At 49.2% G+C, this 22,827-nt stretch overlaps 1 protein-coding gene across 4 annotated transcripts in view; it reads right to left on the reverse strand.

Moving 5' to 3' along the window:
* Positions 1-22,827, reverse strand: part of CNIH3 (cornichon family AMPA receptor auxiliary protein 3) — a 110,031-nt gene that overhangs the window by 32,834 nt on the left and 54,370 nt on the right. The gene's annotated exons all lie outside the window — the stretch shown is intronic.

Raw genomic sequence — 22,827 nt, forward strand, 5'->3', positions numbered from 1 at the left:
AAGGTTGGCATCTGGTTTTAGAAAAACCAATCAGGAAACCTCTGGTTCTTGAGGGCAAAGAGATACAAACCTAAGTTGGTTGCAGGAGGAATGAAGAGGAAGAGATGAAGAAATATTATTTCACATTTTTATATGCTGCTTTATTTCAAAACAGATTGTAGGTGGCCCACAAGTGTGTTGTTAATTAACCATGACATTTTTGTCTCTGTACAGCTATATTTAGTAATACCTGGGATCATGCTTAATTTATTTGTGTTTTTAAGCACTTTTCTCAGGGTTCATTCCATTTCCTACTTTGGAGAAAATGCAATTTTATGAACACTCATTGACAGAGTGCCTCTTATGAGCTAGGAACGTGTGAGAACCTCAGGGAACTCAGGATGAAGACGACGTAGATTTGGCCCTCGGGAAGATGGGAGCCACAAAATACAACCAAACATTTAGACAAGACATCGTTCTGCAGGAAGATTGTAAAAAATCCAGTAAAACAGAGGAGGCAGAGATTATTTCTTGCTTAGTGGATTAGAGAAGGCTTCATGAAAGAGGCGACATTTGAGCTGAAACTGAAAGATTATACTTTAGCCAACAGAGAAGAACACGCCAGGTGATAAAGTAGTGTAAAAAAAAAACACAAAGAAAGGAAATCCCAGAGCAGAGTCGTATATATCTCTATTCAAAGGACTTGACATAATCCCTGGTACACAGCAGGTACTCAATGAATGCTGGGTGAGCAAACGGGTGTTTGAAAGAAAGTAGATTTCAGTAAGTTAAAAGATAGGCTAGGAAATCACAGAGCCTTAGGAGCAGTACTAAGTACTGGTCATTCATTCTCCAAAACTGGAATCCAGAGGAGGCTTCTGGATAAGGTCATATGTGATGAAGGTTTGCCTACACCACTCCACAATAATATGCAGGTGAACAAGGGAGGGGGTCTAGGGAACAGACCAAAGGCCCAGGGGGAAAAGCCACCTAGGAAGCTACTGCAATAGTCCAGACAAAAGAAATGAGAGTCTGAGCTCATGAAGGAGCGGCTTGGGGGTGGAGGGTTGTCATTCATGAAGCACTTCAGAAACAGAATCTACAGATGAACGACAGATGGGGTATTAAACCTGAGTGACACGGAAGACAGTGTCTCTAAAAGCATGGAACCCTTCAACTCCTCCCTCTGCATTCTCGCTTCAACCCATACAACAGGAATTCCCACCAACCATTTCTACATCTTGGGGAAGCATGGGGAGGAAGCCGTGGCCTGGCTTCTCTTGCTGTGCGACCTGCCAGTCCCTAAACTGCATTTTCTTTCCTCACTCCTGCAACCACGTGGTAGGTTCATGCGGTCAGGGTCCAAAGCCTGCCTCCTTGGCAACACAAGGCTGGAGCCTACCCCTCTTTGGCACTCTCATTCTCTCTCTCTCCTGTACCTTATGGTGCCGAGTCCTGTCATGACTGTCCATGCAGCTGGTTGGGTACGACACTGTATTTTAATCCTCATCGAGACTCTTGTGTCTGTTCTCAGTTGGTTCAAACCCAAAGAGGTGGAGAAGTGTCATTCATCAGCACTCTTAACCCCAATAGTGAGTTTGAGGTACAAGGAGCAGAACCAGGTAAGGATGCTCAATAGATGGTTAAAAATGCTTGCCTGGAATTCAAGAGAGAGAGGAAACAGGAGAGAAGGCATAGATTTGGGGGCCGCTAAGATGAATGATGATAGAAGCTCTGGTACCAGAGCAGATGAGCTCAGGAGAAAGCAGAATCTTACACTCCAGTGCGTACAAGTGGTAGACAGATGAGGGTGTGGTGGGAGTGAAAATGATGTGAGGGACACACCTCCACTACCCAACACCAGCTGATGGCTGCCTTCAGGAATCGGGTTCCAATATTGCCAGATCCTGTGCAATTTTTCAAAAGAAGCTGAAAATCCAGATTTTTGTGTGAAATTTTCAGATTCTTAAAATATTAAATGGATCAAACAAAATAAATTTGCAGGTCATATATGACCCACAGGCTGCTGACTGCAACTCTTAGTATAGAACAAGAATAAACAAGGTCAAGGGCAGAAATGAACGAACACTTGTATTCAAGGTGTGAGGGAAGAAGAGTCAAAAAGGAGATGGAGATGCATGTGCACAAGACAGAAGGAAAACTAAGATGGTCCTGTGCCAGGAAGCCAAAAAGAAGGTGATTCGCAGTGTCACACTACAGAAAGCTCAAGGGGTATAAGGAAGAAGAAATCAATCTATTGGATTTGCTAATTGAAATGTCATCAGTGACCTTCAAGATATCGGTTTCAATAGAATGAAAGGAGCATCTGCCACATTGCAAAGAATTCTGAGATGAGTAGGAGTGAGGAAGTACAGGCAAAGAGTGTTGATGACTCCAGAATCTGGCAATACATGAAAGAAGAAATGTGTGGGTTGGTAGTGTGAACAGTTACCAAGGTCAACGAAATTTTTTAGAACAAGGAAGACTAGATGTGTTTGAAGATTTGGAAAAAAGAGCTGGACAGCAATGAGAGCTAGAAGGTACTCTGGAAAGAGGGAGTTAGTTTGGATATGCTCCAGAATGAGTTAGAAGGAAACTCAATCAAGGGAACCCATGGAAGGGGTGGGCTTCAAATGGGGCAGAGAGGGCCCTGAGATAAGAGAGAAGGACAGGAGAGACGAGACGTAAAGCAGAGAGGAAAGAGATGGGGAAACCAACATCAGTAGCCCCACTTACTCCTGAGCACAAGTGGTCGCTGTTGAGAAACGGCAGAATAGTTGGGACACTTCAGGGAAGTAGAGCAAGTCAGGAGCAGCCGATGGGGCAGCATGAGAGGAGCGGTGCAGGAATGAATCAGAGGCCAGCTGCACAGCAGTGAGGACCCAGCTGCAGGGAGGGGGCAGGAATGCAGGGGACAGAGATGGTCTCTGGCAGCGCCTGGGGTTCACTCACAAGTGTGTAATGGATGTGGTGGGAAAGACAGGTCAATAAGGCAAGACGTCCACTCCTACTATACCTTCCTACAAGGCTGCACACAGTGGGGGCTCAGACAGTGCTGAAGAGCAGTGTAACCAGTCGGCTCTGTTTTTGACAGCCAGACTGTTTTTGACAGTTTCAGCCATGCTGCTCAAAATAACACACATACAAATCCCCTGGAGGTCTTGTTAAAATGCAGACCACGATCCCATAGGTCTGTCAGGGCCTAAGATTCTGCATTTATCACAAGTCCCCAGATGATGCCAGCACCGCTAGTCTGTGGGCCACGTGAATAGCAACATTCTGGGAGCTGTCCTCCCAGGACTCTCATTACTAGCTGCCCAATTCCACACGGAGGAGGGAGAGAAGAAAATCTGCTTCTGTGAGCTTCACGGTTAACGCTCAGTCATCCACACTGATAGAGGGGGTCCCTGTGATGTCCCAGAGCAGCACAGAAGCCCTTACTCAAGGTTAGAGGGGGGTGGAATGGTGTTTTGAGATTGTTTGTTTTCATCCAACAGACCTGGTCTCTTGGTTGCATCTTGCTTACGCTGGTGTTAAAATGGACTTCTCTTTCCTGTGGTCAGAAAGGAGAGGTGGCCAAGCAGAGGCTGGATATTTGCAGTAGATAACAATATGAAGGATTATCCACATGTCAATGATGGAAAGTCAAGGGGATTTGGACATCTGAAATGAATAAATAGCCCAGTGAGATCAGGGCGAGTTATGGGGAAAAGGACTCAGCGTAGAGAGGAGATGGAGTGAGACCTAACTCTGCCATTTGGGGCGCTGAGTGGGTCTCTGTCTCCCTGTACTTTTTATTTATCTTCAGTGAAGGAGTTGGACCGGAATTCACTAAGGTCCTTTCTAGCTGTAACAAGCCATGATCCTACCCCTGAGAGCCGCGTCCGGAGGATTCTCAGAACTGGATCCGGCTCTCCTTCCGCTTCCTTCCATTCGCTCACGGCACACTGACTGCACACCCACGACGTGCGGGCGCCATGCTAAGGGCCGGGGAGCTCCTAACCACAGGCTCAGCCCCTGTCCTTCATCAGCTCAGGGTCTGGTTGGGGAGAGAAAAATGCAGGGCTGCCGGGTAAGCGTGAGGGCAGACTTCAGCCCAGGGTGCTGGGGGAGCCCACAGAAGGGCACACACCTCAACTATGGAAGGAGGCAAAAGGCTTCCCAAAAGTGGTGACGTGAGCTGAGTTTTAAAGAATGGGTAGGTTCAGTCAAAAACAAAAGTCGAGGAGGAATGAACAAGAAAGGAGAGGGTGAATGAGGCTTAACTGGGTGTGGCTTGAGCAGGGTACTGTGGCAGCCCCAGGAAGGGCCACCCTCCACAGAGCATCCTCAACAACCCACCGCTGCTGCTAAGGGAGAGAGCAGAGGCCGCCACTTACCCACCCGCCTCAAGCAATCAGTGCAAAGGGCTCAAAGCTTGAACAGCCGCCACAGAATGGGCAGAGGAGACCCTGGGAGGGAGAGGGAAGGAGGTGAAGATGCTGAGCAACCAGAAAAGGAATTGATCAGAGTGGCCTGGGACGCCGGAGCAATGACGAATAAACACGACGAGGGCCAGAGCTGGACATGGAGGGCACACCCCTTTCAAAGAGCAAACGGCACAGACAGGAGCATGGCTGCCACTGGCTCAGAGAACTGAGAAGCCGGAAGGGGGCGGCCCCCAGGCCAGCATCCGATCCGCTTGTTTGTTTTCCCACATACATATTTATACAGGGAAAACAAATTACGCCATCCTCGACTACGGCGCTTCTCAAATCCTGCTGCTGCTCACGGAAAATTCCTCCGGAACTTTAAAAAAACTGCCCCCATTCAGGAACTCTTCAGAAGGTCATTGTCATGAAAAAAAGTGAACAGACTGTTCTAGATTAAAGGAGACTGTGGGAAACAAGACAACTCAATGCAACGTGTAATACTTGATTGGATCCTGGATTTAAAAAGCTATAAAGAACATTATCGGAAATTAGGGGGAAAATGACTATGAGCTATAATCAGATGACATTATTATCACAATGTCTTTGGGTGTGACAATGGTCTTGTGGTTATGTCAGAGAGTGTATTTTGGGGTGAATAATCATAATGTGAGCAACAAATCATCCAGTGATGACTTGTGGGGAAGGCTACATAGGTATGCATTAGATGACTCTTTCAACATTCCCTTACATTCGACATTTTTCAAAATAAAAAAAAAAATTTTTTTTAATTTGATGTCTAATCCTCACCATGGCATTGGGAACTCAGCGGGCTGGGCCAGGGCCTCAGCATTTTATGAGCGCTGCCAAGACGGCTCCAACGCGCAGGCAGGAGGGAGAACCACGGCCCTATTTCTTTTTGGATCTGGAAACACTTCCGACCTCTAAAGGCCCACTCATCCCAGCTGCTCCAAGGCTTTTTCTAACCAGTGGAGGTGCCAAGAGATTTAGGGGAGCTAAGGACAGGTGTCTGTGCACCCTATACGGCCCTGCACTGGGGTCGGGGGTGGGCCAAGGTGGACGCTGGCCACCAGACCAGCTGAGCCACAGCAGCCAGGCCACAAAGGGCAGGTTGAATGCATGAATGGACGTGAGTGATGAAACCTGCTTAGCAGAGGGCTTCAAACTTGCCTGCACAGTAGGATCACCCAGGGGAAGCTTTAAAATCCTGACATCCAGGATTTATTCCCAACCAATTAAGTCAGACTCTCTGAGGACAGTACCCAGGCATCAGTATTTCTTAAAACTTCCCACATGAGTCCAATGTGCAGCCAAGTTTGAAAAACAGTGCCCTGAAGGGCACTTTGCAAATGCTCAACATCACAGTTAGTAATTATGAGGGCCTGGCGATGACAACGACAATGGCCATCCACTGATATTCTAGTACCTCAGGTCGTTACCTGCCCAGTTGCCTCTTTCAAGCATCCTAAGTAGTTCTTGAGCTAAGAATAGCGTTTCTGTAGCAATTTGTTTCCTGAAAGACGGAGGCTCATCTTTTTTCACGAAGCAAAGCCATTCCTAGTGTTTTTATACATGTGAGCCCTCTCCTAGCTCTGCAGGACTCTGCTGGCCCCAATACCAGCATGCTGGGTCAACACGCCATTTAGGCAGACGGAGGTAAGCACCGGCAGGCTCTCGTCCCACTGAGGCACACACCCGCACTGTGCAGGAAACACCTGAGTCGCTGCTGGTCTGCAGGCTTCCCACATCAGCCCTCGAGCTGCCCCGACTCAGGGTGAGCGTCGGATGGAAGTGAACAGCAGTGTAGCAATCACACCGTGAAAGAGGCCAGTGATTCAGTGTCCTGGCCTCTGCATGTGGTCTGTACACCTCTCGGGGGTGCACCTTCAGTGGAGTGAGGGTGTGGGCTCCTGTTCTGGAGGCAGCCATGTGTGTCAGGCCAGTGCACACTGCAGGTAACAAGGGGTGGGGTGCCACGTGGAAGAACATGACGTAAGTCACGTCACCTATGCAGCCAAGGACACCCCTGGGACGTCCATGCCTCTCTGGTCATGAGAGAGCAGTGGATGCACCCCTCCCCCTTCTCTCCTGGAAACAGTGCTCCACACTGGCTCTCTCGAGGGCAATGTGGTCCCGCACGGCCCTAGAGCGAGGGCTGAAGTCAGTCCTTACAGCCGGTGTGTTCCCACAGGACCAGGACCGTGAGTGAGAGGCTGCTGGCTGAAGGAAAAGGCCTCCAGCCTCCAGTAAAGTCTCCACTGAACTGTAAGGAGAGCACTCCGAGGAGGGAGGAAGGAACGGGGGAAGGGAGGGGAAGGGAGGGGGAAGTTTGGATCTCGGTGTCTGCAGGGTCTGTCTCAGAAGCTCCGCACCCTGTCAGCCCATTAGAATCCCCTGGAGAGCTTCGAGCACACCTCTGCCCGTGCCCCCCGACCAATTCAGTGAGACCCCCTACAGGTAGGGCCCTGGACTCGCAAAGCTCCCCAGGAGATTCGAGTGCGTTACCAGGACTGAGAAAGTCTGGTCTAGAACAACTTCCGGACCACTCGAATGTGCCTCTGCCCAGGGCTGCACCCACGGCTGAGGACAGGCCAGCCCGCGGGCTCCCAAGAGCATCCAGTCCTCGTGACGGCCATGTGGGGAAACACGCCCTCTGACACCGCCGGTGGGACTACAAATGGCTTCACCCTTTTTGGGAAAGTAATCTTGTAATTTTTAGAAAAGTACAAATTCATATACTCTTTCACCCAATGATCTTCCTCCTGGGATATAAACACACAAAGTGTATATTGCAGAGTTATTAGTAGGAGCCAAAAAAACAAAACTGAAAACAGAATGTCCATCAATATGGAAATTACTGAATAAACTGTGTGTACTGTGGAATGTTAAGACAGTTTGTGCAATTACTTTTAAGGGAGTCAGATCTATGGCATTGACCTAGACAGGTGTCCATGATGTAACAGTATGTGGGGAAGAAACACATTACAGAAAAACAATTTATCCATTACTGGGAAAAAGAAACAAACAAAAGCCAATCCTGAGTGTGGGTATGAACACATATGTGTGTGTGTGTGTGTGTGTGTGTGTATTTGTGTGTGCATGAATGCGCATGGAGATACGAGCATGAGGACAGAGACCCAAGCTTTTAACATTAGTTATGTCAGAGAGTTAGCAACAGAGAGGGGTTGGGGTGCTTATTAATATTCCCTTCATATTAACTTACCATCATTTTCTAGTCAAAATGAGGACATACTAGTTTTATAATTAAAACAATTAATAAAGAAAAAACAAAGAGCGAGCTCTGGGTTAAGACCACCTAGACTCAACTCCTGGCTTTGCACGTCCTGGCTTCAGTTCCTCAGCCCTCCACCATCATCCTCCTCATCAGCGAAGGGGACCACAGTGATGTCACATCAGAGGGTGAGTACCGAGTGAGACGACGCAATCAAGCACTGTCCACAATGTCTGGCATATTCTATGCCACATACAGTAACTTAATAAAAGTTGTTCTTGCACAAAAAACTTTTCCTAAACCACTAAGGGCCAATCTTCGTTTTTTTTTTTTTTTTGAGGAAGATTGGCCCCGAGCTAACATCTGTTGCCAATCTTCCTCTTTTTTTTGTTGTTTTCTCCCCTAAGCCCCAGTACATAGTTGTATGTCTAGTTGTAAGTCCTTCTAGTTCTTCTATGTGGGATGCTGCCACAGCATGGCTTGATGGGTGGTGTGTAGGTCTACACCCAGGATCCACACTGGCGAACCCCGGGCTGCCCAAGCAGAGGGTGCAAACTTAACCGCTACCCCATGGGGCCAGCTCCAGGATCAATCTTCTAAGTCTAGGTAAGCTGACTTTCTCTAGCAAAGAACCCAGGCTCCCTTTCCACTCTCTGCACAGCACAGGGACATGCCTCTTCCGCCTTCCCCAGAGCCGTGCACGTAATGCCTCTCTCATGCAGTTTGCATGGCACTCTGGGTGGGCAGAGTCCTTTGTTACTGCCTCCAGCCCCAGAATGGGTCATGCTGTCCTGCAAGTGACAACTTCTGGGCAGGGAAGTGTCTGGGATCTCCTGGGAAGGGATGTCCTATAAACAAAAATAGTTACAATAATTATCTAACTTCAGCCCACCTCAGCAGTTGGCACTTGTGCAAGAGCTCATGTCACAGACATGGATTTGGTCCTGACCCCATGTCTGCTGGGGAGACAGGAACCACAGCTAATTAGAATGACGAATGACCCATGCCTTGTCCGCTGTGTGCTGAGCCAACTGTCCAGGCTCGGGCCACTGGCCTTGCACGCCGCTCCCTGCTGGGGATGTGGCAGCAGGAACAGGCGGGGTCCTGTCCTTTTGTCTGGATCATCCCCCGCAGGGAATGACAGGGGCAATTCTTCACTGGCTCTGCTCAGAATCAGTTTGCTTTTTATTCTGATAAACATGCAATAAAGTCCAACGGAAAGGATAAAAGTCTTACACTCTCTTTCACTGGATTATACCTGTGGACGATGGGAAAATGGTAGTAAAATCTAAACTCAGGGGCTCACTATTCACTCTGTTTGCTGTTTGCCAACCAGTGAAAATCAAGTTAAGGCCAATCATTTCTCCTAATCAAGGCATGCTATTTCCATAAAAACTCTTTTCTGGAGCATGGATCCCGTTATGGCTTGAATTGTGCCCACCCCCCAAATTCATATATTGAAGTCCTAACGCCTAAGTGCTCCAGAACGCGACTGTATTTGAAGATGGGGTCTTTAAAGCAGTAATTAAGGTTAAATGACGTCATGAGGATGGGCCCTGATCCAACCTGACGGGTGTCCTTATAAGCAGAGGAGATGAGGAAACAGACACACAGAAGCATGGCCATGTGAGGACAAAGCAAGACAGTGGCCATCTGCAAGCCAAGGAGAGAGGCCTCAGAAGAAACCAACTCTGCTGACACCTTGATCTTGGACTTCCAGCCTCCAGAACTGAGGAAATAAATTTGTGTTGTTGGAGCCACCCCGTCTGTTGTACTTGGTTGTAGCAGCCCCAGCAGATGAGCATAGATCCCAAGGGGACCAGCATTAGAGGGGGCGGCACCTTCTGAAGCCTCGTTCTCCCAAGCCTTCCGTGGCCCAACAGTCTCCTGAAATTGAGAAGATGCCTTTGGTCAAAACCTCTTAGCCTGCTTTTGACTTGGAGGGTGAGAGTCAGTTGAGAAGGGACGGTAGTCAGACTAGAGAACAGCATGGCGCACTCGTGCATGTGGCTGATGGTGGCCATGGGAATGGATAAATGCTGGTGCGTCAGAGGCGGTGTCTAAGTCACTATGAAAAACTCAACAGTGTGGAACTGTCCAGGGAAATGGAGGGAAACATGTTTTTAATCCCTACTGTGTGGAAACATAAGGATTCCTAGGAAGGGCAGGCATTTAGGAGTCAGAGCACGATCTGAATCCAGACCCAGCAGTTACCACCTGAGCGACCTGGGCAAGTTCCTCCTTCTATGGCCTAATGTTTTACAAGAGGGGAAAGTCCTTTGCCAACAGGCTGTTTCTGCTTTCGGTCCTGTTCTGAGGTAAGGAATTACAAGTCAAGCCTCAGTGTGCCATCTCCCCGACACAGAGCTGTGAGAATAAGCAACATACTGTGGGCAAAGGGCCTACACAGCCACCAGGGAGGGGGCTCCACTCATCCATTCCTTCTGTCAGCAAAGCATTAGGAATATGTGCTGTTTTCTAGGTAACATGCTAAGCAGTAAACAAGATACACAGACCCGCCCTCACCAACTCTCGGTCTCTGAGGAAAACATCTTACACAGTGTTACACCTCTGACTTTACCCTCCCACACTGCCTTCCTTTTAAAGTCCAGAACACTTGTGCTTGAAATTATCAATAACTTGAAAGACCCCAATGTCCGCCACTCTTGGTCTCTACTAACAATTGACATCCACCATCAAAAGACATTAGAAGGGGCCGGACCAGTGGCATGGTGGTGAAGTCCGGCGCACTCTGCCACAACGGCCTGGGTTCACAGGTTTGGATCCTGGGCGCAGACCTACGCCAGTCACCAGCCATGCTGAGGCAGCAAGCCACATACAAAATAGAGGAAGATTGGCACGGATGTTAGCTCAGGGCTGGTCTTCCTCAAGCAACCAAAGAGGCAGACTGGCAACACATGTCAGCTCAGAGTGAATCTTCCTTACCAAAAAAAAAAAAAAAAGATATCAGAAGTACCACAGTGATGTGTATTAAAGTCTAGCTTATACAAAGAGGATTATACAGACCCTCACAGAAGATGTATTGTTTGCTGTTTCATCCGTACATCCTGCTGATGTAATCTGAACAAGGCTTATGTTCCGCGAGGGCAGGAGCCTTGCGTAAGTGGCCCCTTTGTCTGCTTCCTACCAGGACACGAGTGGCACTGGCACCACTTTATGCTGATGTGTTGAGCGGTAACAGCAGTGATGTCACCACTAAAAGGCCACAATAGCAGAGCTCTTCCTGCTGCATATTTCCCGCCCACCTTCCTGTGCTATAATCGGCCATCATTGTCCCCCAGCATTTCATCGTTGCTCTGACCATTTGGCAGACGCAGAAAGGGAACAGTATGGTTTCTCCTATCCCTTTCTAAGAATGGCACTTTGCATTTGTATAGCACATTGAACTTATTCAGTGCATTTCCTTGTCTATTGCCGTGTCTTATCCTAACGAAACAAAACTCCATGTGTGTTGTAATTGTCTGTGCCATAGAGACGGCTCAGGAATCAGAGCCAGTGAAACTGTGGGCTGGAGGAGGCCCAATGCCCCAAATTGCTTAAAGAATAACAAAGCCCATATAAGTTGCAAACGGAGGCAGCATGATAATGCGGCAATACAGCTATTCCGAGGGAAGAAGACACACCTGGAGCACACGAGTCAGTTCAGCACACGCTGGGAGCCCATGGGAATTCTCATCCGGGTCTCAGGGCTCTCGGGGCCCTGCCTGGGTGCAGACTGGGTAACCCTACAGGGACTACGAGCCTATTAGGGTTTGGCGATATGGGCACATTTTGCGGCCTACAAACACAACCCAGAAACATTTCTTGCTTTTTCAGCAATTTGGAAAAAGAAAAGAATGAGGATCTGGGAGGGTGAGCATGTGGGGGGGTTGAAAAACTGAATTTTTACTGCTCCTCACATTTTGGAAAAGGGAGCATTTGGAAGCAAAGCTCCACCAAGAAGAACAAGTTGTCTGCGGATTGCTCGCAATGAGTCGTCCCGCGGGGGCGACCCTCTCCTCGGAAGCAGGAAGCCAGGCGCCCGCTCCTTCAGTCCACCTGGGCAGCCCCTGGGCAAATTACTGCTTTCACTCTGGTACCATCTAGAAAATGATGGCTCTCTAAATCATCCCCGATGGGCCTGAGAAAGTGCAAACGCCTCCCCGCCTGCATTTCCGATGCCTGGCGGACCCGCCAACTCAGTGATTTGCAGCCTCACTGCACATTAGGATCACCTGGGGGGCTTACCCACCACCCCCCCACCACCCCCCCCCACCACCCTCCATGCCCAGGCTGCATTCCAGCCCAATGAAACAGAAACTCTGGGGGTGGGAGCCAGGAACAATATTTTCTAAGCTCCCTGGGTGATTCCAATGTGCAGCTAAGGTTGAGAACCAGCCCTCTAACTGCATCCATTACCACGCCACCCACTGGGCAGTGAGGATACTCTGATAAGGCAAAGCTTGTCACATCGGCCCCTGGCCTCTCTCTGGTCTCCTCCACCTGCCTTAAGCCCAGGCTCAGCAGTGAGAATTCTGCCTCACGCATTATGAAAGTAACAGTCCAAGCCATTACGTGGGTGCCGGGCTCACGTCCACTAATCCGTTTAGCTAATTAACGTGAATCTGACACCACGCTAGGCAATGCAGCAGATACAAAAGTTAGGAGGGCACCAGCCCTACCTTCAAGAATACAACTGTGTAAGACATGCTTTATATTCAGCGACTGTAATATAAGGTATTGTGTGACTCAGAGAAAAAACAAGATGCCTATTAGCTGGACTGAGCTGGTCTTCACAACTGACACGTCACACGATGCACTTTGATCCCCCTCAGCACATAACACAGGACTATGCGCAGAGCAGGCGCTAAATGAATTCCAGCTGAATGAATGAGCGAATTCAAGTGGGCACCCGTTGGAACATGCCAAGGCCAACAGCCAGGACTCTGCTTTCTTCTCCAACCCCCACCATGTCCCTGCTCCTCCAGGGACCGACTAACATCACCTCAACCTTTAAAGCCTAGTCCTGTCCTTCCTTCCCCACCTCCACCTCCCACTGACCTTGGAGTTCTGCCCTTGAAGCCGCTTCACTGGCTATGTGCCCTGCTGACCAGAATCCCCCGAGACCAAGATCTACAGTCATCCCCCGGTGCCCACTCTCCCTTCTCTCGGGAACAAAATCCTTGATTTTTGGCTGAGCACATAGCCTCCCAAAATAAGACCAGATGCAGCCATTTGCCTAAGATCTAGCCAATGAGTCAAATGGAAGTGATGTGTGCAACTTCTGGGTCACGTCCTTCACCGAAATGGCCCTTTCTCCTCTTCCCTCCTCCATCCCGCTGAGGAAAGGACATCATGGTGTGATGCCCTCATGGACCACGTGCACAAGAAAATGCCCTAATGATGGCAGAGCTCCAAAGGCAGGAGGAGCCCGGGTCCCGACGACCTTGTGAGGCAGGGTCCCCGCCATCCCTGCCCCCCACCAGCCTGGACCGGTCCCCCAGACAGACCGAGCTCCCTCACGTTTCCACCACAGTCATCGTGCATCCTTTACTCATATCGGAACCCAATCCCAGTACGCCTTCCTGCCCCCCACACATCCTACAATACCTGGAGTCCCTTTTTGTATTAATGAGAGGAGAAAGGTATTACAGAAAACCAAATTATTTCTGTCAGAAGGGGCAATGATTTGGTGACTTCTCATAACAAAACTGCCGAGAGTCCATAAATCTTTATTGCTTAGAAGGTCAGGCTGCGAGAATCTGCTTTGCCAATGAATGCCATCAGTTGACTGGCCTCCTTTTTCTGGTCCACACAGTCTGTGGAGACTACAGGGGAAACTGAGTGATCATCATTCTTGGTTAGCAGCCTGCAGAGGCTGGTCCCTCATGTAGGGGCAAGAAGCTCTGTGAAAGGCCTGGAAAGTTACCGGCTCCTATGGATGGAAGCAGACAGAAGCAGCAAGGGAGAAAAGGGGTGAGCGTGGGTTCTGGAACCAGACCCATGAACTGGGTGACCTTGAGCAAGGTGTTGACCATCTGGGGAAGGTAGATAACTTCACCCAACTCAGAGGGTCGGTGTGAAGATTCGGTTACACAGCAATCCCAGGGCCCCTCCACAAACCTACTGAACCTGAACTTCCCAGGATCGAGGAGGGTATATTAGTTAGGGTCCTCCAGACACACAGAACCAACAGGATGTGTATACACACACATAACACACTCAAACACATATATATAGAAACAAATTTATTTGAAGGAATTGGCTCACAAGATTGCAGTGGTTTGCGAAGCCCAAATTCTGCAGGGAAGGCTCACAGGCTGGAGATCCAGGAAGAGCCAATGCTGTATTTGAAGTCTGAATGACATTTACCGCAGAATTCCTTCTTGCTCAGGGGAAGTCAGTCTTTGTGTTATCGAGGCCTTCAACTGATTAGACAAGGCCCACCCACATTATGAAGGGCAATCTGCTTTATTTAGAGTCCACCAATTTAAATGTTAATCTTATTCAAAAAACACCCTCACAGAAACATCTAGAATAATGTCTGACCACATATCTGGGCACCATGGCCCAACCAAGTTGACACATAAAGTTAACCATCACAGGGGTTGGGGGGGGGGGGGTGCATTCAGGAATCTGTATTTTTAATAACCTCTCCAGACACGATGTGAGGCACAGCCAAGTTTGGGGGCCATTCTCGATGATGCACCCTAAGGTCATTGACAGTTTCAGGATTCCTCCCCCGACCAACGCGAGGGCCACTGGCCTTCCTCCCTTTGTGAAGCTGGTTGTGCCTTCCATCAGAACCAACCTTCCATCATGTCTTGGGTCAGGAAGATGTTCGCTCCACACACAGCCAGGACAGAGCAGGCTGGGGAGATGCACCGGGAGCCCAGGGCTCAGCTCATCCGGGGCGGTCCGCAGGGGAGTCGGCAGCTGGCCCCATCTGTCTGCTAACTGCCAACCTCTCTGGGTGGAGCTCTCCTCCCTTTTCCCTCTCCCTCCACAGATCTCATTCTCCAGACCCCAGGGAGCCATCGTGGGAGCTGCTTAGAAATCACCAGCACATCCACCAACCATCCACGTCACCCAACATTTCCCAGAGTGTTTCTCCGCCTCCGCCACCCCTGAGAAGCACACTGGGTGCATTTTCAAAATACAGATGACTGGACCCTCCCCAAAGCCACTGGAGCGAATTTCTGGAAGTGGTTCTTAAGCAGATGTGACTTGGAAAATCTCCACAGGGGATTCTGATACGCAAAATGATTAGAAACCACGAGTTTCACTAATGACAACACAAAAGCACAGGGACTCTGACATCTGCCACTTCCTGATACTACGCTGGCATATGATTTTTCACAACAAAAGCAAAGTCTCCCCGGAAATGGCAAGTGCTCTGTAGGCATTTCACGAGAACTCCTGGGTGCAGAATAATGAGTGGAGAACATCAAAGCCATGTTGAAACAAGGGTGCAGGGCAGCTGGCTATAGGCTCACTCAGCAGCTAAGTAACACATTCGTGCCACCAGCCTGAGAACGTGCAGGATCAAATTCACGGCACAGACATACTGCAGATTACCACGTGTGGCTGACCTTCAGGGGTGCTCACACATAGTCAGAAGTGTGAAAGCCAAGTCTTTAAACAGCCACAGTGCTAATGAGGCCACCGCTTACGACGGTAGGACCGAGCTTCCCGCACAGCCGTCATGATGGGAAGAAGACGCAGCACATTCATCGGAGGACGGCTCACGGTCCTCCCCTCATACTCGTGATCCTGCGGCAGATGATAACGCGCCTGAGCAGGGCCTGCCTCCCAAGACTCCAGCTAGAACAGACCACTTCGCTGGGATCTGCTCCTTTGGAAATAACCAAGGCTCTTGTCCACAACTTTGTCTGGAATTCCAGAATATAAAGGTGTGAGGCCTTATTCCCAGGCCCATCAGATACCAAACTGGTGAGGGCTAGTACCCTGTGGGGAAGACACAGTAAATGCCACTCCCAGTGAAATGGCCATTGATGGGGCAGGGATGAGGGAAGTGGCATTTACTCACGCAAAAACACTGTGCTTGGCCCTATTAAACAATCGTGAGCAAGGAAGGTTTGGTTCCTGCCCCCGGAGAGCTTACAGTGGAGAGGGGTTCTGTCCAGTTTCAGGGACCTCAGACACTGAAAAGGGCACTGTGGACGAGCTGGCCAAGAGCCCATACACACCGGTTCTGATGTCATCTCACCACTTGATCTGCTGGGTCTCAATCTCCCCGCCTGAAAATGAGGGAGCCGGCTAGATGTCCTCTAAGGGCCATTCCAGTTCTAGTATTTCACCTCCTGATCGTGCGCTGGCCATCAACCTCGTGTCCCACACTGTGTTAAACTCCGGGGGTTCAAAGATGAGGAAGACATTGTGTTCCTCCTTCAGGGAACTCACAAACTAAGGGGAGAAGAAGGCATCCGCAGAGACAATAATACAGTGTAGCAAGTGTAATAGAGATGCGGCCCCCTACATCTAAGAGTCCACGTTACCATCCTAGAGAAAGTCTGCAAAATTCCCCACCGCTGAACCGGAATCCCCTTCCTATGGATATGTGGCAGATTGATGGCAGTTACGGTGCCAATTAATGGCCTCCCTCTACCCACGCCCTTTGCCCTATAACTCTAGCCCCGCCCACAATGACCCTGGGCTTGGCCATGTGACTTGCTTCAGCCCATAGGACACCAGCAGATTTGATGCAAACCAAAGTTTGAAAAAGTGCTTATGCATTTCCACAACTTCTCCTGCGTCTTATGACACCATGAGAACAAGCCTGGGCTTAGTCGCTGGAGGATGCTATGTGGAGCAGAACCAACTGTCCCAGCTGAGGCCATCCTAGATTAGCAAATATATCTGCCGACGGCCAGACAGATGAAGGAGCCCCAGCCAAGACCAGAAGAACACCCCTTCTCCCCACAAGCCCAGCCAAGATCAGTGGAACCAACCAGATGACCCAGGGATTCATGAGAAATATAAACTGTGGTTGTTGTAAACTTGTTTGATATTCTGTTATGGAGGCAATAGAGAGCTAAAGAGAACAGGGTCGGCCAGCTGCCCAGAGTCGAGTAAGAAGCTGAGCCCACGTGGTCGGGAGCTGCCGTGAATCCTCTGCTGCCCAGGCTGCAGCCATGGAGGAGAGTGAAGCGAAGCCAGGACGCTGCCCCAGCCCCTCTGGCTTCGGGTTCAGCAACAGCGTGACAGCACCATTATTTACAGAGCGAGTAGAGTGTCCCACCTTTCCCTCTGACTAACAAGGACTTTGCCACAGAAGGCGTCTGAGAATAAATTATACATGAGACACAGTTTCTGAACTAGTGGCAAGTTTTGTTCCAGGATATTTTTGTTGTTCTTCAAACATTCCCTCCAGGGTGAACCATCCTCCCAAGAAGTTAAAACGGAATTAGAAAAGAGCCTTAAAAGGATGCACGTGGCCCCATCAAGGGTGAGCCAAGCATATCACAGGGTCTCTGAGGCCCTCTGTGACTTCCGGTGTTCGTATCTTCCCTTTAAAACAGCTCAAGAATAGGACTGTAGTGCTGGTCCTTAAGGAGGGTGTTTTGTTTCAATGAGAATCAACAATTTCCCCTATAATGCGGTGATTAAAAACGTGGACTCTGGGGCTGGCCCAGTGGTGTAGTGGTTGAGTTCACATGCTCCGCTTTGGTGGCCCAGGATTCACAGGTTTGGATCCCAGACACGGACCTACATACCACTTGTCAAGCCATGCTGTGGTGGCGTCCCACATGCAAAGTGGAGGAAGACTGGCACAGATGTTAGCTCAGCAACAATTTTCTTCAAGCAAAAAGAGAAAGATTGGCAACAGATGTTAGCTCAGGGCCAATCTTCCTCACCAAAAAAAAAAAAAAAGTGGACTCTGATTAGACAGATTTGCCTTCAAAGTCCAGCTCTACCAACTGATGAAGTATGAGACCCCAGGATATACACTTAACCTCTCTAAGCCTTGATTGCCTCATCGGTTAAGTGGGGCTATTAATAGTGACCACTTCATAGGGTGGTTGTGGGGATTAAAAGAGGCACACAGTAGTCATTCAAGAATGTAAGCAGCCATCCCCAGTGTCATGCTTTAGAAATCCCCCAAGCAGCAGAGAATCCTGATCTGGAGCTGAGACAAGGATGCTCTCTCTAAGGCATTCTGCACAGCAGCCCGTGAGTTTGCATCCCTGTCACTGTATTATGTCTCTCAGTTAAAACCCACCATTCCCCCCAGAGCCCAGCAGGAAGAGCTGCCTTAACGCCCCAAGGACTGGAAGTCAAGTCAATCCCTTGTGACAGGGAGTGCTCGTAATTAGAGAAAAGGCACCGTCTTCACCATTTTCCCAAGTAGTTAATGCATGACAAGTATTGTGCTCTGAAGCGACACAGGTCCTTCTCTGAGTTCTGGTATAGAAATGCATTTAGTAGCCTCCTCTCAGGTCAAAGAAATTGGGACAGAGTCTAAAACTGTCTATTTATAAGTTTGTAGAGTCAGCAAATGGCTGATCTGTGGCACAGAATAAAACCACTTTAAAAGAAAAGATTTTCCCCCTTGTCAGAGTGGCACAGTCTCGGCTAGCTATTGCCATAGAATGCTGCATAACAAATCACTCCAAAATTCAGGGCCTCAAATGACAATCATTTACACTTGCTCACGTATCTAAAGGTTGACTGGGGGTCACCTGAGCTGGCAGGCTTGTCTGAGTTACAGGGGCCCCTCAGGCTCCTCGAACCAGTGGGTTGGCCTCGGCAATGTCAGAAGTGCGAGAGGGAGAGCAGAAACACCCAGGGACTCTTGAAGCCTCAGTACACACTCACGGGCCCGCTCACATTCCAGTGGACAAATTTCATCACATGGCAGAGCCCAACGCCAGTGGGGAGGAGAAACATACTCTGCATTAAGCAGGACTGTGAATCCTATGGCAAAGGTCACAGATGCAGGCAGGGCCGCCTTCAAGGGCATGTGACCTGTGCACTTGCACAAGGCTCCACACTCGGACGGGCCCCGCCTTTGGTTGAGTGCTCTGCTGCCAGCTTCATAAAATTCTTAATAATGTTTTGACATGGAGCCCCACGCTTTCGTTTTTCACCGGGCCCTGCAAATTATACAGCCAGTCCCGGAAACAGGGGAGGGTGAAGAAGTGGGCACGATGACGCAATCTTCTCATTTAACAAACTGACCCTGAACTATAGAAGTGTCATATCCCTTTCCCACGGCCTCCAACTCCTGCTTTCAGAACCACAGCATGGAATTCCTGCAGTGGAGTCAGGCTTCGACCATTCAGCTTCACTTCACACCACGACACCTCCCCTAAGACAGAGGTGTGAGCTTGAGAAGCATGAAAGGGGGAGGGACATAGGTGGCCATTAGCCATAACGCTTGTGGCCTTATCCCTGCCATGTTCTTTCCAGAACTAAGCGTGGAGCACCTGCTCCCCATCCAGCCTGGTTATACCTCCCCAATAAACTTAACGCCTCCACCCACCCCGACCTCTGCCCACTCACCATCCTCTTCCACATCCCAGCGTGACTGCCCAACGGACAGAGTAAAAGTTACCCATCCGCTAGAGCTTTTCACAGCCACGAATGTCAGAAAACCTGCGGTAAGACAGGACACACACTCTTGGGGAAATCGGGGGTGAGCTGGACAATCACAGAATTGTCATGCCAGAAGGGACATCCCAAACTATGCAACTAAGTACCCCTCTCAGGCAGGCCAACTGGAAACCACCTCAGACCTTAGGTTGTCTAACTCAGCCTGAGGGAGGCGAGCATGTCACACAGCCCAGGGGCAACCGATCCAAGGTTTGACGACCTCCGTTTCTGAGAAAGTTTCTCTTTATTCTCATTCCAACCTCGGGCTCTCAAATTCATTTCCTCTAACCATTCCCTGCATCTCTAGGGATGCAACAGGAGGCCCCAAGTCAGTCTCCTCCCCAACGAGGACCCTTTATGTGCCTGAAAGCAGCCGTTGGAGCCACCTCTGCCTTCCAGGGTGCTTCCTGCCCCAAACCTGTACTTCACAGCGACCCACAGAGCCGGTAACGTGCCCCAGGCGCGAGAGCAGGCAAGAAGCAAGCGGCTCTTGCCATGAAAAAATGAGTCACAAGCACAAGTCGACACAAGAATCCTGCGGTTCAGACAATTACCCAAAGAACACATTTTCTGATAATTACAGAGCTAAAAACGGATCCACTTTGAAAATCCCTTCCCTTCTCCCGAGAAAGCTGAGGAGGTGGTTTAACAACAATCAGCTGCTGAGATGCAGCACATTCCGGGGTGTTTAGGAGATGAGTTCCAAGAAATTTCTTGGAAGGTACAGTTCTCGGAAGGTAGTGCCAACTAGACCCATTAACCCTCCCCACGATCCCCAACGTGTGCTCACGGCTCGGGAATCTGAGCACAGAAGCCCATCCAGAATGAGAAACGAGAGGGCGGAGGCCCAGGGGCCCCACCTCGTGATGCGCCCAACATCAAATGGCACTGACCTAAGAAAACAGGAGGAGCTGCTGGGGGGTGCGGCCTGCCTCAGAACCAAGTGTGTGCCTGGGGACGGTATACGGGGCTTCAGGCAGCAGCTGAGGGTCACAGCAATCAGAATAATACCATGTAATGCATACGGGGCATTTATGGGCTAGAGACAAATGTATCTCTCATCTAATTCTCACAACAGCTCTACACGGAGGTTTCTGTTCTTATTCCCCCACTTCAGAGAGGACACAGATAAGCAGGGCAGAGGCCGGATCGGGACGCAGCAGAAAGCTGCGCACTTCACCACCCCCTACATGACCTTTCCGGTGGAAGGAACCAGAATCGGCTGAGAAAAGATATTAGTACAAAACAGACTGCAAAGAGGGCAGAGGGCACAAACAGGAAGAAAAGCGATGGGATGGGAGAAACTGTAGGGTAACCTTCTGCGTCATAACGAATACAATACGGAGTTCAATTTGATTTTAAAACACAAATCTCATACACGCAGCAACATATATGCTTTGTGCGCATCACGGACACTATGGAGATGAAGAAATGAAAAGCTTACTGATTGTTATCCCAGTGGGCCCAGCAAGAAGGACTCAGATTCTAGAAGTGCCGGGAGTTTAGCGCTCCTTCATTAACTTATTGAATAAATATTTTTTGAGCACCTTCAGCAGGTGACACACTGTTCTTCCTTCTGTGTCACTGGACATGTGACAGTGAACGGAACAAAGTCACTGTCCTTCCAGAACTTACATTCTAGTGGGAGGAGTCAGACCCGCATGCCCAGTACTGAATGTGTCTGTGAGAATGCAGATACCCAGTTAAGCTAAAAAACATGTGAGGGACAGCAAGACCTCAATGGACGGACCATCCGAAACACTGAAAACTTGAAATTACGTCCACAAAGAAATCACGTGGACATCAATGACAATGACCTCAGGTATCCAGGACACACAGAAGTGAAGAGCCAACAGAGCCAGGTGTTGAAAGGAAAGGTGTGCTAACCACAAGAGCACTGGAGCAGGAAGAAGATGCCACAAGGAAAGCGGCTTATGTCAGCCTCAAGGTCATCAAGGGGCACTGGCCAGTGTGGCTCCCGCGGGAGGGAGAAAACTGTCAGGCTGCAGAACGGACGGTGAGGTACAGTGACAACACCTAAAGTCTTGAAGGCAGTGTTTCGTGCGTCTCTCTCGAACTTTCCTCCCTGGTCTTTCCCGCTAACAATGAATAGCAATTGCATTCACTGAAGCAGCAGTGGCAGCAGCATGGGAAGAAGAAATAAATGAAAAGTGCAAAAAACAGAAAAAGGTACGTGGGGTACCATGTTTCCTGAAGGAAAACACTTCAGTCTACTGTTTACAGAAACTTATGCAAACTATATGCAAATTTGCAAATAGTAATGCTAATTCTTGCACAGCCTGTGTACTTTTTCATATCCTTGGCTTTGATCTTTGAAAGGTGCAGGGCTGTGGGCAGCAGGACCGTGGCAGAGGCCATCACAGGCCATCGCCTACTGTCTGGCCGCAGTCAAGGGTCAGGGAATACAGAAGGATGAGCTAGGCTACAGTGTGATGGATATGGATTACCGCTCTGCAGAGAAATCGGGATGCTACACCCAGGATGGGGAAAAAAGGGCAACGTGGAGTTTGAAAGACAAAGCTCTGATTTAGTCTTCATCCACTCTAGGCCACTTAGGTGTCAGGCTTAAAGAACAAACCAGAGACCATGGAAGTGACAGCTGGAGCAGGTTACTGGTATGCAAGATACTATCTGGGAAAATAACAGACAAATTCATGAATTACCCTTAATACCAAATGTCATATGGTTTTTCTTAATCATTCTTTATTCCTCAGGTCACTAGTATTTTCATTACCTGAGAATACTTTGCTGCTCTGACATACAAGATGCGGCATTCTAACATAATGAGTTTCTTGGAAAATATTAAAGTACAAGTAATTAGCTAGAAAAATTAACTTCTTGATTAAGCTCTCTCTCCCAACAAAAGGTATCATTATTGAAATACAGAAAAAATTTCAAAAGCCTGCATAATTGCTTCCCTCCTATCAATGTTGGCATGGCATTTGGTTTCTCTCCTATTCACATAAGCCTCAAAAACTCCTTCTAGGTCCGCAGGTGGCTTTCCCATGGCCTGTAGCCCATCCACTCTGGACAGGGGTCAGAGTTGTCCTTTGGCTCAAGGCTATGGACACTGCTTTTTTTACTCGCAAGCGGCTGTTCTCTACACTTTGCTGAAAATCACGCACTTTCCTGACTGGAGAGTGACAGATCGGTCTTTCTGGCACAGGGGTTCCCCAGCTATGCCACAGAGTTGTGCTAAATACTAAGCTGGAGCTGCACGTGCACAGACGACTATTCCTGAACGCATGTAGGGCAGCTGCAAATTACTACCCATCCATTCAGAGCAACTCTGAATGCTCGGCTCCCCTTATAATAACACCTCCCCTCCCGCCCCTCTGACACTCCCAGTGATGCTGTCAATCAGATTGCAAAGCTGAGGGGCAGGCTGAAACCTCAAAGGAAACCCAGCATCCAGAGATAGACTTCCCTGAGTAGGGCGGGGGCACTTCCGAGCCCAGCACCAGACAGAAACAAAGGCTGTGAGGCAGCGCCAGCTGTAATCGCCATCCATCATCCAGCAAAGAGAAAGAGCCTCTAAATGCGACCAGA

Source organism: Equus caballus, chromosome 30 (assembly GCF_041296265.1).
Source record: "Equus caballus isolate H_3958 breed thoroughbred chromosome 30, TB-T2T, whole genome shotgun sequence".
In the NCBI taxonomy this organism is placed as follows: domain Eukaryota; kingdom Metazoa; phylum Chordata; class Mammalia; order Perissodactyla; family Equidae; genus Equus; species Equus caballus.